At 42.1% G+C, this 19,883-nt stretch overlaps 1 protein-coding gene across 4 annotated transcripts in view; it reads right to left on the reverse strand.

The window, feature by feature from the left end:
- Window positions 1–8,832: 8,832 nt before the first annotated feature.
- ERICH1 (glutamate rich 1) overlaps window positions 8,833–19,883 on the reverse strand; it is an 87,349-nt gene continuing 76,298 nt past the window's right edge. For 2 of the 4 annotated variants that reach the window (XR_012834402.1, XR_012834398.1), the window contains exon 7: window positions 13,380–14,332. The gene's annotated coding sequence lies outside the window, so the exon portion shown is untranslated. Of the gene's footprint in view, window positions 13,330–13,379; window positions 14,333–18,393; window positions 19,881–19,883 lie in introns of those variants that run through there. The other 2 variants (XR_012834401.1, XR_012834399.1) reach the window with 2 other exon arrangements.

Raw genomic sequence — 19,883 nt, forward strand, 5'->3', positions numbered from 1 at the left:
CAATACTCACCATCTTGCTCTCTATTTCCATTAAGAGGAGAAATCAATAATTAAATTAAATGTTTCTTTGTTGTATTCCTGTGCCTTTGGGACAGCAAGGGCTGTTTCCCCAAACGCAGCAGGAATCAACCAACAGGAACAACTTATTTTCACAGCGTTAGAAGTCCCTCCTTGACTGGCACTCCCTGAAAAGCAATTTCTGCTGCGTGTGCTGCCCGTGAGCGCATCCCTGCCTCTCTGGAGCACGGTGCAGGGACACTCATGTTAGCACTGCCCACCACAGCTTGGTAGCAAGCAGCAGGGCAAGCATGGCAGCACGGGGCTCAGGCCCCTGCTCTTTCGGTTGGTTCTGTGGCCCACACCAAGCCTGTGCTGTTGACCACTCCAATACAGGTGCCTCAAATATTTAGGCTGAAACTACACTATAATCATAGAATTGTTTAGGTTGGAAAAGACCTTTAAGATCATCAAGTCCAACCATTAACCTAGCACTGCCAAGTCCACCACTAAACCATGTCCCCAAGCACCACATCTACACATCTTCTAAATACTTCCAGGAATGGTGACTCAACCACTTCCCTGGGCAGCCTGGTACAGTGACTGACAACCCTTTTGGTGAAGAAATTTTTCTGAATATCCAACCTAAACCTCCCCTGGTGCAACTTGAGGCCATTTTATCTCATCCTATCACTTGTTGCTTGGGAGAAGAGACCAACACCCACCTGCCTACAACCTCCTTTCAGGTAGTTGTAGAGAGTGATGAGGTCTCCCCTCAGCCTCCTTTTCTCCAGGCTGAACAACCCCAGTTCCCTCAGTTGCCCCTCACAAGACTTGTGCGCCAGACCCGTCACCAGCTTCATTGCCCTTCTCTGGACACGCTCCAGCACCTCAATGTCCTTCTTGTAGTGAGAAGCCCAAAACTAAACACAGTACTCGAGGTGCGGCCTCACCAGGGCCGAGTACAGGGGGATGATCACTTCCCTAGTCCTGCTGGCCACACTATTCCTGATACAAGTCAGGATGCTGTTGGCCTTCGTGGCCCCCTGAGCACACCGCTGGCTCATGTTCAGCTGGCTGTCGACTAACACCCCTGATTCATTCCCATCAGGCATCTTTCCAGCCACTCTTCCCCAAGCCTGTAGCATTGCATGGGGTTGTTGTGACCCAAGTGCACGACCCGGCACTTGGCCTTGTTAAACAGTTGGCCTCTGCCCATCAATCCAGCCTGTCCAGATCCCTCTGTTGAGCCCTCCTACCCTCAAGCAGATCAACAGTCCCACCCAACATGGTGTCATCTGCAAACTTACAAACTTGTAATTCATGAACTTGGTGCTTTCTCTATGATGTGCCCCAGATTTCATTAGCTTCTCTTTCACAGACAGCTGCTTCTCCCATCATCTTGAATTCACTTTCACATCCTTAAATATGTTATCTCCTAAAATTGGGCTCAACTTTCCGGTTTTCCTTACTACCTGTACTCCATACAGTGATTTCTATTTTCCAGCTCACTGTCCCAACTACTTTCCAGTATGTTTACTTATCCTGGTGAAAGGGCAGCTACATCAACATTTCCCTCTACACTCATATTTCAGCTTTAGCATCAGAAATGTCTCTTTGGAAAAGAGACCCATACTGATCTCTTCTGTGGGTCAGTTCTTGCCATGGCAGACCCTTGCAGGAGCTGGAATATTGATGGTCTGTGGTACTCAAGAGACTCTGGATGCTAGCGGGGCCTGACTCTCACCCCTAAGGCAGTCCATTGCATACCTTTAGACATGCTATCTTCCCTCTGCTTTCTTACTTCTCAAACATATTTCTAAAAATTTTTGTAGCAATCCTGAAGCAGACGGAGGGAGGAGTGATGTGAGCTGGTAGGGTGTGTGAGTTAAACGACAGGCAACTGCAGCTGGGAAGAGCAGATGCTCTTATACCTGCGTGGAAGCCCGGACTAGGGAGCTGCAGCCAACGCGTGGCTGTTACGCAAAGGATGTCCAAACAGGTTCACACGCACAAGGATCCATCAGCGGGGTCTGCAGCTGACGGCATGCATGAACTCTAACATGGAGAGCTGCTTTTGGTGAAAAATGGAAACCAAGGAGGAATGGGGAGCAGAAGGGGGAGGAGAGAGAGAGAAAGTAGAAAAGGGGAAAAGGGAAAACTCCTCAATGGCCAGTGGAAAGAGTAGCATGGGGATGCCTGGGTGAGCAGCCTCCCCAGGGCTCCCCTCCAGTACAGCAAGGTCGCGCCAGAAAGTCCCTTGCAGGAAGTACACAAGTCTCATTGGGACCTACTCAAACTGCTGTCGGTGGTTCCTGCTTGCGATGCTGTTATCGCTGACTGGCATGTGCTGGCCGGGGCTGGTGTATGCTGACCAACTGCTACACTCCATGCACGTGTATTATTTGGGCCCCAAGCAATGGCGGGAGAAGTGCGGGAAAGGCAGGTGATTCTCCTGCTGACAGCAGTCGCTTCATATGAGAACCCACCATAGCCACATTACTGGCTTTGCTGGGGCAAGGCCACGAGAATGACAGCGCGAGAACAAGAACATGAGACCAGGGAGGGGAAAATCCTGCCCCGGGGCGGCTGGGGTGATGGGCACCCCCCCTCTGCCAGGGGAAGGCAGAGGCTTGCAGCAGCACGAAGGCTAAGGCACCTGTGGCAACGTGGTGGCAAGTGTGTGTGCTTGCAGGCATCGGTTACTTGTGACCCACTACATGCTCAAGTGGTTGGAGCTGATGTCTCCCACCAGTTGTTGCTCCTACCTGACGGATGAAGATTGCAGGTGGAACACTGCAGGGCACTGCCTATGTGCGGTCGCATTTCTGAACAACAAACTGGTTTAAAGCAAGACTCTCCACTGGCTTCGAGGGTCATTAAGCTTGATTTACTCAAGGTCTTCCACACTGATACAGGGGCGGCATTTTAAAAGAGGATTTCCATGAAGCATACACAATTTTCATTCTATATCTGGGCAACAAAAGCAAAATGTATTGTTCTGAAGTCATAATCTTGAAAATAATTCAGATATTTAACTAAAGAAGTACTTTACAAAATTCATCATCCTTGAAGAGGCCACAGTGGAGGAATACGGGCAGGATTCTGAACCTACCCATGGCTTCCACTGCAGCTCTTTTTGCAGGACAGGAGTAAACAAAAAGTGCTGTCACTGTAGGCAAATAAATAAATAAATAAATAATGAAACCCCCCATATTAAGAAAACAAAACAGCAAATCTTCCTCTACACGCAGCTGTATGTGTCCTTACAAATCATTTTGTGTATTACTTAAAAATTAAAGCTAAGCTTAAAGGAATTTTGCCTAAACCAAAAGTAACTAACACACCAGTTCTGTAGGGGTAACGGGACTGGGCACTGTTGGCTCATAGAAGAAAGAGACGGTCCTGCCCCAAAGAGCCGACAGTCTGTGGGGAGGCAGATGGATGCCAACAGATGGAGGAGCACAGGGAAACAAAGAGAAAATATCACTTGGCATGCGAGGCAATGTTCTCAGCTCACTCGCAGTCAGATTGTTTCCAAATTTTTGTAGGCGTTGCAGCAAAGCACAGTGTTAAGGAGGGATGTGAAGGTGGTTAACGAATTTTAAGATGATAAGGCAGGCAAGGAACTGGAACAATGTTAGTCATATTGTTGCATTACACAGTAGTATCTCGCAGAGCACAAAATTAGGGAGATGTATTGGAATATGTTGATGACAGAAGTAGGAAATTCTGTCAATAAAAGAAGACTGGAATACTGTGCAGATGAGCTGAGACAGACAATTGCAGATAGTTCAGTCCTCAAAGTCATCTAAGGTTACGTATAGAGAGCAGCAAGTTCTTGTGTTGCTGAGGCTTATGGAGTTACCATTGAAGTAGCTTAAACTACTCATTTATTTCCTGCTGAGAATTGACTCGTTCGCTTCCCACAGCTTCACTGCCAAGCGGCTACTCCTGTATTTGCAGCCTGCCTACCCATAGTGCTTTGATGCCATTGAGGGACAAAATAATAGAAACAGACAAAAATTTAACAGCAAAAGGCTTAATAGCAGAAAATCAAGTTAATTTCTGCTACAGAGAAAGGAGAAGTTCTGCCATGAAAGATAATTTCATGTTAGAAATTGCTGCAGATTGTATCTGTTAGAAACTACAGGGAAAAAAATAATCCTGTTGTGGGGTTTGTTTTTTTTTTTTTTGAAGTATTTCCAAAGCAAAGGCAGGTAAGTGCTGCTGTCACAGGCAGCGGCACAGGGAAAGGGACTAGCACTGCTCCCCTGGAACCCAGCTCTGGTCAAGCACGGCTGGATGCCTCTCTCCTAACTCCAGGCATGGCTAGCGCAGACGCCTGCCTCAGAACTAGTTGCTTTAAACTCCCATTGCAATTTACCTATTTTAGACGTTTATGTTAAGATCAGGGAAAGAAGTGATGCTTGATAGTCCAGTGAGTTAATACGGCTAGCGCAGACTCAGACATCAATAGCATAAATACAGCCAGTCACGTGAACTGCACCCCACTGATTAGAGCAGGAGAATTCAAAGTGATGCTGGTATGAGGAACGCCTACTAAGACGACCAAGCAAGTGAAAAGAATGTATTACAAGAAGAAGCTATAAAAAATGATTTAACTTCACAAAAGGAAGATCGTCAAACCTGTCCTCTCTTAGATACTGATGAACAGTGATGATGTCCTTCAACACTGAATTCTGCCTCATTCCCCAACTACTGGAGGTGGTCAATAGCCTAGCTTCATCTCCCCTTGCTCAGGGGAGGTCTTCATGGAGGAAAAGCAACACTGGTATAATTGAGTGGCCCGCTACACATGGAAAAGCCAACATGTGAGAAGGACTGCATTTAAGGCTCTGCATATACAGGCTCTGCATCTGACCTGACAGCATCTTTGGGGGACCATCTCCAATGTCCCATTAGACAGTCATTGCCCTACAGAACATTGCCCGTCCTGACTGCTACTGATTTGTGAGTGATCACTTGGGTGAATAAACACACTGTCAGTTTTTCTGTAGCTGATGTAGTACAGATGTATTTATTCATTTTACAACTGAAAACCAAAAAGAAAAAAAAAACAACAAACAACCCCAAATAAGAATATAAACAATGGGCATTAACAGAGAGACTTGGGGTCAGGTCTGAAGATCTTAATGGAAGCTAGCACTTTTCATGACAACCACTGACAACTCTAAAGTTTGGGTCCACCTTAATGATTTGTACAATTTTGCAGAATCTGTAGGTTGGACTCCAACACAAAACTGGTTGAGCAGATATGGGCAGGGAGAAGCTTGTCCACCTCTGCTGTGCAAATGACATTGCATCACAAGCACTTCCCTGTTGTGTCATTTGTTAATACCCACTCCTGGGAAGTGGGTTGAGCGTTTAAAATGCATAGCAGAATAATGGCTGTCTTTCTGAGCACCAGCTTTATGCCTTGCTGCTTCTGAGGCTGCTTCAGAAATCAACCAGCACAACACACTACCAGGGAAGCTGGAACACTACGGGCCATCATCACTGGCCTTAGAATTATCTGGGTGCGTACTGGTGGAAAGATTTATCTATAGCCATTACTCTGGGAAGGTTCACATCAGGCAGGCAGTGGACAGGCTTCCAGTGGAGGTCCAGAGTCCCAGTTAACCCTGCAAAGCGTTGGTAGTTGAGCTCCCTTTTCCTCACAAGTGTAATGCACTGTCTTGCAATGATCCCAGTATTCAGAGCACGTACTAACCACTTTAGCAAGGTAGCAAGCTGGAAGGACACTCAATGCAATCCTGACAGTTTCTGAAAAAGGTGGGTATCATCATTCAACATAATGTCATTTTTTCAGCTACCAAGGCACTGCTCATCTGACTAGGAAAGCCTATGGCACACCTATGGATATATCTGGATACATAGGGCTCACAAGACACATCATTACTCCACTCCTGTGATTTTGTGTGCCAATTAGCTGCTATTAATGCAAGACAGGATATTATTTGTTGCTCTAAGGGAGTGACATACAGCGGCTGTTATTTTGCTAAGAAACAAGGCACTGGTTTCTTTCCTGTGAACAGCCTACAATTTCCTTTCCATTTAGAAGAGATGGAGCAAAGAGGCGTGAGCTTGTTAAGGAGCAAGGCATGTCCTCTCACTCTGCTCTGCTCCCCAAAGTCCACTAAAATGGGTATCTATCTACACCAAGATAGCCACCAGATATTGGCTCCTGTGCCAGGCTGAACAAGTGTTCCTGGCTAGCCAGTCCTCAGTGGGTGGTTTTCTCTGTGAGAGTTGATACGAGAAATTACATTACAATCTGTGATGAGAACTCTTTCACGTTGTGTCCTTTGCTGCTTCTGTGCCTGACGAGACAAAAAGCTGGACTGTCAGCCTCCATGTCCTCATGGACATCCCTCACTCCATCTGCAGAGACCCCCAGATCATGAAAGGCTCCATTGCAGCGCCCCAGATACGTTCCGCAGCTCGATAGTCGGTGTATACCTACACCGAGTTCTAACCTGTCCAATGCACACATACACACAGCCTTTCGGTTTGAACCATTTGTCTGTAAAAAGCTGGTCAGATCATTCCTGGAAGTTCTGTATTGCTGCTCGGAAATCTTCTCATCAGTAAAACTGTGCACATGAGCAGCTGCATATGCAACTAACTATTGAGCATGGTTCTTCGTCCTCTTCCTCTATGTCCCACATTGCAACCCCTGTTGCACACATGCCAAATCTTCACTGTGAATCACACAAATGAGAGAGCTTAAGAAGCAGCCTTCTGACAGGTAATTCCAGAAGCGCAGGCATTGGGGTAAGGCAGCTGAGGATAGAAGACGACAAGATCTCCTGCGATGCCCGCAAGGCTTGCAAAGAACTGCCGTATTTTATGTATGAGAAAGACCGTAACGCACAATATCCTCTGCTTTTCTGTAGCCAAGGGTCATTTTTAGAGCACAGCCACAGTGTGAAAAAGTAGCCACAGTAGGGATGTTCGGGGTACCAGGACCCTGAAATGGAAAAGCATTAATTCTGAGAAGATAATATACATTCAAAGCATGACCACAATTTTCGTTCTAATTCTAAAGCAGTGATTTAGAACAGAAGTACACAACTTCAGTCAGTCACTTCACTGGTACCTCTCTGTTCTTTTAAACAAAATTTTCAGATAGTCAAAATGTGTGGGTTAGTATATTCCATATGGCTTTATAAACTGTGAGTCATCAATCCTACAAAGACAGTTTGTGGTTGATTTTTTTTTTCCCTTTTTTTAAAACCCTAAACTTTAAGGTCTACACTTCAAAGCACCTGATCCACCTTCTAAACAAATCCGTCAAATCTTCTTTTTGGAAGGGCTGGAACTTGTTCTACATGTGATCACAGTCAAAATGAATCTGGAGCTATTATCCAAATGTAGAATTTTACTGACATTTACCATTCCTGCATAAGCAAATGTATCTGAACATTGAGAGGTTCTGAAGTCTTCCTTAGCGGTCTGCTAGGACAGTTACGTTTAGTGGTAATGGGTATCTAGATCTGTAACATACAAAAATATTTTCTAATTTAGAAACTGTAAATGCTTTGATCCATCCTTGCAGACATAAAGGCCTGAATATATATTGCTGTATGCTGCATGTTTCCAATGCAACAGGCTAATGAATTAGTCCACACAAACCACAAAAGTTCTGTAAATTCTCTTGTAAGACTTTAAACTGCAATATAAAAAGATATAAAATACTGGAGCCTTCCAAGTATGACAGAAAATGCTTCAAAGCTTTAAATTAAATTACATAGCTTTAGTGGGAACCTTACTGGTTGAATTTCTATTCTTGCACACTTCCCGACACGTCCCCTTGTTTTGTTTCCTTGTAATTGCTTTCACATTGCCAATTACATATGGTTCCCATCCCTCACTATCCATATTCCTATTTAAATGTTCTAATCCCTTAATGAGACTTCTATTATTTCTGGCATGGCTTTGTGCCAGCGCAGTTGCGGCTATTTAACACGATTGGTAATCTATTTTTAGGCATAATTCTGCGTAAAGGTACATGTTTTATGCGGTGAACTCTCTATCTGAACACTGGAAGATTCTTTCATCAACTTAAGAGGGCAAAACAATCTATGCAGGAAATAAAGCATGAAATACATATTAATCAAAAGAATAGCGTTTCTATAACATTTATTTTTCCATTAGGTAGTCTTTATTTTGATTAAGTGCATGGCTGTCTGACTGTGAGGCCAAGAAGAAATGATTGAAATAGAATTCAAATTACCTAGGAGTGGAAAACAAAACAAGAGGGGAACGGTAGCGAACATTGGCACGGAAGCACGAGGCACTGCACTTAGCACGGAGTTCTCTCCTCGGAGATGGCACTTCCCACGGCACAACCCTAACAGCTCACTAGGACCAGATGGTATTCACCCAAGAGCTCTAAACTAACCGAAGGATGAAATAACACAACTGCAAGCTGTGGTGTGTAACCTCTCACTGGGGATCGTCTCAGTGTCAGGGGACGGGAAGGTGGTGAAATGGATAATTTTTACAAAGGATTCCAGGGGTGATCTGAGGAACTACAGAGCAGCGAACCCAATGTCCTCGTTCAGCAAATCAGTATGGACCGTTGCAAGGAACAGAATGAGCAGATGCATAGAAAAACATACTAGGAAGCAATTCATTAAGCTTCTGTAAAGGGAAGACATACTTCAGAAGCCTATTGGCTTTTTTTTTTTTTTTTTTGGAGGAATCACCAAATAATCAGACCAGGTGTACTAAAGTAAATTTTTAAAATTAATTGGGAAAAAACTCCTCTTATAATGGAAGTCTCATGGGTTAAGAAGATCCTCATTTGCATGAATAAGCAATTAAAAGATATGAAAGAAAAAGCAGGAATGCAGTTTTCCCACTGGAAGGAATCACCAACACAATCCTATGGGACTTTGTGCCAGGATCTGTGCTGCTCAGCAAAGTCCTAAATGACCTGGAAAAGGTGATGAGTAACGGGGAAACAGAGACTGCTGATTCCACTACGTTTATCACAGGGACTAAAATTGAGAGCTGACTGTGCAGAGCTGCAGAACAGCACTATGATCACGAGCAACTTGTGATAAAATGGCAGATGAAATTCCATGTAGGGTATTGCAAAGTGGTGCACGTAATTACATAAACTGATAAGGACCATTCAGGAATGAAATAACAGTTCTATGATGATGTCAGCTCAGTACCCAGTGCAGGGTCAAAAAAGCAACCAAATTTATTTGAAAGGACTAGGGAACAAATCAAAGCATATTTCAAAAAACTCATACTGAACCTGTATTCTTAAAAAGATGGGCAGTTTTGGTCCTCCCATCTCCACAAGGATGAAGCAGACTGAAGAAAGATATAGGAAAGGGCACAAAAGGTATAATGAAAAGTTTCTTTATGAAGAATGAGCAAACAGGACTCGTCAAGTTGGATGTGTCCTTTTATTCTGCTTCCCTGCTTCCTTTCCTCCTCTGCATGTCTTCCTCTCAGATTACTGTGCTCTTACCAACACTTTCATGTTCTTCCCAGACCTGAAGACAAATGGAGGTTTGGAATACAAGCTGTTGCTGTTGGGATTTCCTTTCCTCACTCACAGTCGGAGGGAGGGCTTCCTCTGGTCTTCCCATACTCCTTCTCCAAGGCAGGAAACACAAAAGGATTCAGGGGCACTCCCCATCCCCCCATCCCAAATACAAAGGAGAAAAATGCTTCTTTGATATTTTTTTACCTCCTTCCTGCATCTTGCATACAAGATTTTTACTGATTATCAGACACGGACGTCTCCAGTTTGGAAGCAGACTGCTTTCAGTGCACGGCTTCTCTGTGAATGAGGAGCTGCTGTGACACTGTCCCACCTGAAGTTACTTTCAGAGCTGATTGCATTTCAGAGCTTATAAAAATCTCAGCCAACTGCTTTTTCCCCGATAGCAAGGTGGTGCTACTAGTTAAGCATGGGTCAGTCTTACCTCTCACTTAGGAGGAAGTTTGTGTCAGCTTTATTTGCAAACCGGAGCACAGGTATTACAATAGCCAGGGGGTGCAAATGCCCTGGGTACTTCATCTTAAAATTTATCTTTTGACTCTGATGGAAAAGTGACTCTAACTTGAGAGACATGTTCACGGATTCCCACTCATTTGAGCCAAAGACAGATACTCAGTTACTGGGAAACACTCTGCTTCAGTCCTTGGCTCACACCCCTTCAAAGACCGGTGCACAGTTCAGTTCAGAAGGAACAGGGCTGTGGGCTGGAGCTGCCCTTCATACAGGCTCTACAAAGACTTTCCATCTTGTGATGAGGTGCGCATCAATTCATTCCTATGAACTTCTATACAAAAGCCTTTCCCTGCCAGAGATGATTTAGTTTTTACACTGGTCTTTAGGAAGTGTCCAATTATACAGATTATGCAGGATCCTCCTTTGCTTGGTTCCCTACAGTCTGAAGCACTGATCTTCATTAACTTACTGTCATGTATTTTTGTGAGCATTAAAAACTTGGGGGAAGGCTGAGTGTAGCATTGTGGAAACAAGATTGCCAGTCACTATAAAAATGCAAAGCACAACCAAGGGAGGGTGCTTTAATTTCAGATAGACAGCTGTAAAATTGCTTAGCAAAGAGAGTTGGAAATTTGTTTGTATTTCTTCCCAATTGCAATGCAGAGGTGAATGGCTGTGTACTGATAAAGCCATCTGTCTTGTGGGTGCCTGGAGGAAGGCTCTGCACCAAAGCAATATTGCCAGTTTTACAGTTAATATCCTGGTGCACAATACTCTTGAGCTGAGAGTTGGACTGCAGTCATTTCCGCCACCTTAGGGCATTCCACAGAACAGCATGCTCAGTTGTAATGACTCTTGCTCACAAGCGCAGGCTGCCAGATTGGGAAAGGGAATGAATATCCCTGCAGGGCATCATGGCAACGCGAGCACACCATTCCATGCACTCAGATAATATTCAGGTCCATGGACTCAGATTTGAACCCAGAGAAGAGAAGGAACAGCAACTGTGGGTAGGTTTTATTGGTAGGTTTTTCAGATGACTTGCTTATCCTGGATACTCACAAAGAATAACAGCAACAATCCAGGGACTTCGTTAAAACAAAAAGGTAACACAGACTGGCCTAGCTCAGATGTCTAACAGATAGTTCTGTGGTTTTTTTAGTATTATATGGTTCTTTTCAGACTACTTTGGTTGGCTTCAAACAAAATACCATGCAGAGACTGCTGTACAAAGCATCTATGATTTCTGGATACCAGTAATTCCTATGATTTGGATCAGCATTGGACAACTGGAGCTGTATCAAGGCTGATAAAGAGGACCCTTAATTATTACTCAAGACTAATTATCCTCTTAGAGATGCTTGCTCAATGCCATCTCATCTTTGTGACTTTTACCTCCCAAGTTTCCCACCACCCTCATTTGAAAGTGCAAGTCTCAGGTTATCCACAAGAATGTTGTTGAGCAGAATGGGTCTGTGAATCACCACTGCAACCTACAAGGGAAAAGCTTCACTCACATAGCCCCATCTCTCCTTCCCTCCTGTTCACATCACCTCAGTTAAGTCACTGTCACCAGCTGCTTCCCAGACCAGCCCATGTTCAGATTGATTCTCATCCTATGGTACCTGCAAGGTAGCTTGAGACTGCTTCTCACTCCGTGAAAAAGGGCAAGGCCTTGCCAATTATGGAGAACATAGATGGGCATTGGACTTCTAGAAACACAACTGTCAGCTAAGTCTTTGTGTTTCAGGTACCCTGACAAGGACACCTGAAATGTTTTTGGCTTGATATTGAACTTTGATGGTTTTTGCTTATGCATAAGGGAATCAGACTGGAAGAAAGGATGCTGAAAAGGCATTTTGACAGAAACACTGTTTTTTTTTCTATGGCTTCCAGTGTAGTGAGAGTTAAGGAACCTTTTGGAATCCTACAAGGCATGTTCTGTGTTAGCAGAGGAGCCAGAGGCTCTACGCTGTATGTATGTGAGGGGTTTATACAGCCACAGGTCAGATTCTGGCCAGGGCAATTAGACTTTCCTCAAATAAAACAGCAGAACTGCATTAGCCAGCTTTATTCACATTGAGAAAACAGATCAATGTATTGCTCTGAACATCTCTCATCTTTGGCTCTTCTTTTGTAATTTCTGGTACAAAACACTTTAGTTTTCCCTTCCACCTTTGAAATGCAGGCTCCTGCAGCTGGTGCAGGAGCGGTATTTCCTGTTGCAAGTTGTTTTAAAATCCTTTTCCTTTCACGTTTAGCTCCTGTACTAACTGGCCCTACTATGACTTTGCTGGTCACTGCGCTGCTATGCTGTTATTACTCCTTTGTTTTTCCATTGCGTAGCCTTGCGGCCAGCCTGTGACACAGCCTTCACTAAATGGAACCATGAGGGTGATAAACCATGGCGATGAAGTGGAAATCCCACCAGCGGTTCTGTCTCATACAAGGATCCTCCTGAGAACCTGCTCCTGCTTCTCTCTGGACTGTGACAGCTCTGGGCAAAGACTAACTGGGACTTCTCCGTCATTTCCAGCTCCAGCAGAAAACGTTAACACTACCTGCACTTTGATTCATGATGCCAACTGCAACTTGGCACTCCATGAGCAGCAGAAGTTGGGAGACTAAGCTGAAGTTCGATGAGTATCTCTGATGAACCCTTTTGCGGGTCTCCAGCAATAGCTTAGGGTTTAGAAAATGTTTAGATAATGCTGATACTGACAGTTAAAATGTCTGTGCTATGGCCTGGAAATGTACTCAGAGAACTGCTTCTGTAAAAAATTGAAAATGTGCATATCCCACTACAAAACTGTGAATGCAGCTTCCTAAGCAAACTTTTAAGTCTCAAATCTGGTTTTTTTTAAATCAGTAGTTATTGAACTTATTGCAAGGATCTTTCTTCAATTACCAGCTGCAAGAAATGCAACACAACAGATATAGACACCTTCATAACCAGAGTTATGGATCACATCTTGCAGGAAAAGAAATATGAATTTTCCTTTGCTGTTTAAAAATAAGGAATCTTTCACAACAATTTGCATCTTAACTAATGCAAATCATTCCCCACAGAGCAACAAATTAAAAACACGTAAGACAAATCTGAGAGGTTATTTAGTTAGAATACTTTTCAATTATCCTTCTTCCCCGAAACACAATTCTGTATTTTTTTGTACAGTGTCTTTAGTTTGGACTCTTATCCTTACCTAAAAAAAAAAAAAAAAAGCTTGTTCTTGTAGAAAACTGAAGAAATACTTGTTGACAGCAGGAGACAACCGTTACACCTTGTGCTATTTAGACTCCTGTGAAGTTACCTAGTGACACATGAGTTTCTAATCAAAACAAAAGAAAGCATATAAGACAATAAAGTACACATAAAATACATTAGAAATCCAATAAATTATCTGTTTTCTGTTTTCATAAAAAGGTATAAATAGGGAATTGGGACTGAATGATGTTATTTCTCTTTGGATCCCATAAAGATTAGTACTAGGCCTTGACAGTGTTCAGCATTTTTATTAGTGTTCTCTAAGTAAACATATAATCATTACTGGTAAAATTTGCAGATGACACCAAGATTAGCAGATAGTCAATACTAATGAAAGCAATACAGGCACACAAAACACTCCATCATTTACTAATCTAGACATAGTTGAAGCAAATTAACATTAATATGGCCAAATAGAAAGTCAGATAATTAAGAACAAGAAGTATGGAACCAGGGACTAAATCTTGGAAAGCAATAAATTTCAAGAGTAGTTGTCTACTATGACAAATAATTCACTGTGTACTCCCTATACAATCCCACAAACAATGGAGTAGTGAGTAGGGAAGCTGGCACTGTTGAGATTTTAAATGAAGTTCTATGTGAAGTTCCAGTACACTTGCTCTCTAAATGGTGGGGAAAAAAAATGGAAAGAATGTACAAAAGAGCCACAAAAACAATTTGAAGGCTGTAGAAAATGCCTTACAGCAAATAATTTAAAGAGACAATGTTTAGGGTAGCAAAATGGAGGTTGCATTGTAGCTTAATTACAGTGTTCAAAAACTTTCAGAGACAGAAAATAGTGGCTAGCGAGGGACTACTAAATCTAGTGAAGAAAAGCATACGAATAACTAATGGATGAAAGTTAAATCTAGACAAATTCAAATTTAAAATAAGGCACATGTTTCTAACTGTGACAGTGACTGAGTACTGAAATAAATGACCAGAGAAGGGGCTAAGTCTTCATTTCTTGATGTCTTTAAATCAAGCTTGCCTGTCTCTGCAGAAGACTTGCTTGAGCAAAAACCACAAATTGTGCTTTTGTCAGTCTCAGGTTACTGGTCTTCACCCTGAAGTAAAAGGAAAATTTATGACCAGTGATCTAGATGGGGTCAGAGAAGATAATCTCATGTCCTTTTTAGTTCTACCCTCTATGAATCTATCAATATCAACTGAGTGAGTACAGAGAAAAAACTTTTGGAGTGACTTTTGCCATCTGGATAACAAAGTGATCTGTAGCAGACTGTAAATCATCGAGTAATAAATATATGTCAGAAACTATCGAGATTAATATATTCTTGCAACACCTTCTAATTTAGAAATTTAAGAGTTATTTAATATTTTACACATTAATTTTATACTGGGTAATTGAATTAATGTGAAAGGGTTAAGCAGACAGGCTAATGAAACACTGTGCCATGTACTTAGCTTAATGTGTTGGAAAAATCAATGCACTTTGGTCTGTCAGTTAGCAATCACAGATTTAATTGAATAACATGTCAAGTATCTTAAACTGTTTACCAATGTAAATAGAATCCAGCACTATAGTAATGGTAATAAGCTAAGATGCTTTTCCTGAATTCCAATCAGATTTGAACATGACCTTCATTTTAAGCTCCAATATGTCAGACAGAGATCAAACAGCTATCATTATGTCTAGCGAGTTTGGTGATTACTCCTGTGATTCTGAAAAAAATGTATTTGCTATTGATTCACTCTCTAGAACACAGGTAATGGGTAATCAGTTTGATATTCCTAGCAATGGTTACTCCTCCTCTGTGCATTTATATTTGCTTCCACTTCATTATTGTTACTGGGAGGAGGAATCAATCACACAGCAATCTTTTACTGAGCCTATCCAAGAAGTGGTGGAGGCCCTTTGTGCGTGATTGCATGAACAGAATAAGAGAAAGAGCAGGAGAAGCCCCTCCTCAGCTTGTGTTGGGTGAGTTCCTTGCACAGCCATACGAACAGCTCCTCACTCTTCTCCTCCTACCTTTACCACTCCCAGGCAATATCTTCCAAACTGAAGATAAGAAAACAGCAAGGGGAGTGTGTGTCACAGCCCTGTCCAAGTTGAAGGAGCTTGCCACTGCCAGACCAGCACCAGGAGTAGGAAAGTAGGTTTGGTCACGCAACATGTACATCCCTGTCCCTTTCTCAGATGCAGGAAATTATTTTCTTTTTTACAAGATCTAGATGCCTGCAATGTGGATGTTTCCATCTGACCTACCTGTTTATGCTCCCATAACAGTCAACATAAAGACATTAAGTTCTCCTATTCGTACCATTGTTCTTATCCTAAAATAGACATCTAGGAGCAATCAGTTATATCGGGCAGTACAAGTATCTGTTTCATCCTAGTAATTATGAAGTTCTTTATGATAGGCAGCTCAGATGGAAACATCTACACTGTAGACATCTGAAGTTAGGAGAAATGAGTCACACCCTGCATGCCTCCAAGCTGTCCTTAGCAAGCTGCAGATGACCACTGCGTCCAAAGTGTCTACTAGGGAGAACCAGGTCCCTGTTTTACTAGACTGATCACGTGTGCATTGTAAAATCATTACGCCATTCTTAACTATCAGCAGCCTTGCTTACATGTTCTAGCATATTCTTGACTGTAGTTAAGTCTATTATATTCCTCTAGCACATTGGTGCCACCCCTATAGCCCCCACCCGCTACCAAAACCTTGCCACGCAAACCCAACACAGTGCCTCAGATGTAACAGAAATTCGCTGTGCTGGGTGCTGCGCAGCAGGCCAATCCCTGCATCAAACTGTTACTAGTTTAAAAGAGGAAAAAACAGATGAGAAAACAGGCAGATCCATGTGGGAGTACACAGATACAATAAGGCAACATTAGTCAGCACAGTAGGCAGTTGTCTTAGAACACTACTGACCTAGCTGTTGCCAAGCTTTTGGGCAGCATCATGGCAAAACGCAGTTTTAAAGAAGGGAAGAAAAATTATAGAAAGACTGCTCTGTGGAGAGCTATGGAAGGCGTTGTGGAGAAAAGCACAAATGTGTTAATCTGAAAATGTAGCAAGGGGGTGCTGGAAGGTAGTACCAGGGCCTGACAGGATGGAGGAATCATCTGTGTACTGAGGGACTGAGAAGACTGGCAAAGATCTTGGAAGTGAAGGAACCAGCCTCTAGTTGATGCAACAGAAAAGAAGGTATTGAACCACAGATTCATTCCTTCTCTATTTTTGTGCAGTTCTCTTCAACCTTAGGTAACACTTTTTTTTTTGCATTATGTATCCTAAAACAGGATGTAGCATTGCAGTAATAACGTAACAGAGAACTACAGCTTGCTTATACATTTTACAAATGTATACAGTTCATTAAAATGACTACAGACTATTAATTTACAAAACTAAGCACTCAACTTGGAGAAAGCCTTTATTAAAGCTATATATTTGACCTTGTCTGACTGTGGTGCATATACACTGTTTTAAAATAATCATAGAATATATATTTTTTTCCTAGATCATTAGAGATAGGAAACGTATACACCATTTGTAAATTTCTGCTTTTTCTTTATACTTATGTAGTGTTTTTCCCCCATGGCTCAGTTCAGCATATATCTAGCAGTTAAAAAATACATTTTTTTCATCTAAGAAAAACATATTAAAATTTGTGAAATACTCATACATTATAATTAGCCTATTTAACAAAATTTACTTAGATGCAATGCAGAGGATAAAGTAGTTAATAGCGAAGCTAAATTAGCTGCATAAACATGTGCAATGCAGCCCTCCTTAGCTGCAATCCAGGGCTGAAGCAATTAATCACAAAATCTACATAGCTATAACCTGAGATTGGTGTAAATATTAAGCATAATGCATTTTTCCAATCTTACAGTTTTGGTTTTTTTTTCATTACCACTCTTTGTTATTATACTTAATGTGTAGCACACTGTACAAGCATAACACACACCACTTTCCACTCTACAACTGTGCACTGGTTTTATGATATACCAGATATTACTGGCTGAAATATGTTTTCTTCAGTCAAAGACAGCTTAACAGTTTTCTGCCTTCATGCTGCCACTCACCGCATTTTTCCTTCCTTGTCGTTTTTTTTTTAAAGTCTTTTTTTCCCCCAGATGTCATTTCAAAGATTCAGTCTACTGAGTAGTACCCCCCGGCACTGGTGCAGGGGAGAAAAGTCAGCTGTCACAGAAAACACATTAAGGAATTTATAACTCTACACGATTGTAAAGTACCATATAAAATATTGCACCACTTCTGAAGCTGTAAAAATCTGTAACATTAGGGACTGATTCCCACATTACATATCCACAAAAGAGAAGAATGAAGGTCTTACAGGCAATTTTGAGAATAAAACATGTACCTATCTATAGAAATAATGGCTTTGAACTCATACCCTTGCATACAAGTGTAGCACTTGCAGTTCACTACTAGAGATGCCCAAGACTACTTCAGCCTCTGTGGTCTTCCTTGTACATGGGGCCTAGGGAAGGGACCACCACCTACTCAGAGCCCAGTTTCTCTCCCACTGCGCTGCTGTTCCTTCCTTACTGTGTAATGTTTAATTATGCAAACTAGAAAGTTAATTCTTAAAGCCACGTGCAGGCTACTTTCTAGTTGATCCTTAAATTCTTCCTACTGATGGAGTCCACGCAGGTTTTAAAAACAAAATTTTAAAGTTCTACCTTCCCAAAAGTGAAATATGCTGATAACAGTGTGTGTACAAGTCAGTTTGAAGTTCTCTGATGCACACTAAAAAACCTCTTCCATGCCTCAGAAATTTCACATGATACTGCACATTCATTACACTGAATGATGTGAAAGAGGCAAAAATTTGAGGCCATCTCCTTTGCCATTTACGAGTTTACCATGAAAATCCAAAGCAATAAATGTTTCATGGCTATGTTGAAGGAGCCATGTATAGGGAAATGTAAAATGCAGTGTGGTGGATATTAAACGAAATTTTTCAGTTTGCATATCCCAGCTGCATTGGTTATACCACTGCTCAAATAAATCATAAAAGGTGTAGGGATATTTAGCACCATTTCTTCTAGAGAAAACGCACAGAAAAGTGACCGAGTATTAAAATTCTGGTGTATCAAATCTTTTTGACTGCAAATAGGATGTTAAACATGGAACCAAACAATCCCTCCCTCCTGCCATTTTTAGTACAATGCCTAATTGATATTATTATAGGATAAGTAATGTCCATTTCTTTTGCTTTTAAACTAGATCTTTCTGCTGTGTTCTTTCATGTATTGCTCTTAAGTATCCTTAAGCACGTTGTTTGGCATTTTGTTTCAGAAAAAAATACACTCTTATGCAATTGCATTTATCTACAATGACAATCTACAATTTATCTGCTTGAATTTGGTCCAATTTTCTAAACTCTCCAACATCTCAGATTTTACTTTATTCTCCACTCTTTATAATCCCTGTTAGTGTAATGGTGGCAGGTTTGATAAGCGTAAGATTCAGCTCCTATCACAGGTCATTTACAAAGACATCAGATATGACTGACTAACTAGCTATGCTCTGAAACTGTTCCCAGGCTTGCTTTGTTAGCACCAGCTGATTTCTGCACAGAATATAAGGCTCTTACAGCGGTTAAAGTGAAAGGAAAAAAGAGACACTGAAAGTAATCTTTCCCCCATTATTACCCGATTCAAGCAAAGTACGTTTTGAACCTGAGAAATTTTACTCACATTCTAGGATTAGACTACTGATAGTACAAAATATTTCTGTTGGCAAAGATACCCAAGTCTGCTCCTCTGTATGCAGCTACTAAAAATCTCTTTTATGTAATGAGAAATGTCCAAGCATTGAATCAGAAATAATGAAGAAGAGAAATTAAAGCAATAAACAAAGCTGTGAGACAAGCGTTTGAAGGTGTGATAGTGTGTGTCAGGCTGGACTAGCTGGTGAGCAGGAGACCCGCAGACAGGTCATAGGGTGCAGGATCCAGGCAGGGATATGGGAGAAGCCAGGGGCCTGTGCTGGTATTTGGGGATCTGCGAATAGGGGTAGCTTGTGAACCTAGGAAGTGAAGGGCATGTGCCTTTGCACTCAAGAACTTCAGTTCCAGTGAGCCAGAAAAGATGACTACTTGTGTTTTATGTGAGTCCTGGCAGGGTCACTCACGGGTGTTGTTAAAGGCAGTGCCCTGTCTGCGGCAGCCTGTGTAGTCAGCCACGTGAGTGCCGTGTGTGTGCGTGTCCCACTGACATACGTGCTAAGCATCGCTACTGGCTGAACCTGGAAATGTGAAAGCTGCAGTTGCCTCCAGCTTGGGACAGAAGACATCTGGGTCTCCAGGTGCACCAGCCTGGGATCCAGAGGACAGGGAGAAGGAATTCCCAGGTCCTGGGGTCCACCCAAGAAGCAACCTTGTAACACCTCTCAGCACAGCCACTTGAGTAAATGCAGGCACTACAGTAGTTTGTACGGTCCTAATTTGACCTGGTTTGTACCTGTGTTCCAAAATACTGTCTTTAATTACACTATCTCATTTATTTTTTCATATTCAGTGTATAGGACAGATGATGCTTACTTAATGAGTTGCTGCATATCCTTTTTGGGCAGTTCCTACGCCTCATTTACCACATGACATTCAAACTTTAATCTG

The sequence above is a fragment of the Balearica regulorum genome, chromosome 3, assembly GCF_011004875.1.
Source record: "Balearica regulorum gibbericeps isolate bBalReg1 chromosome 3, bBalReg1.pri, whole genome shotgun sequence".
Classification (NCBI taxonomy): Eukaryota; Metazoa; Chordata; class Aves; order Gruiformes; family Gruidae; genus Balearica; species Balearica regulorum.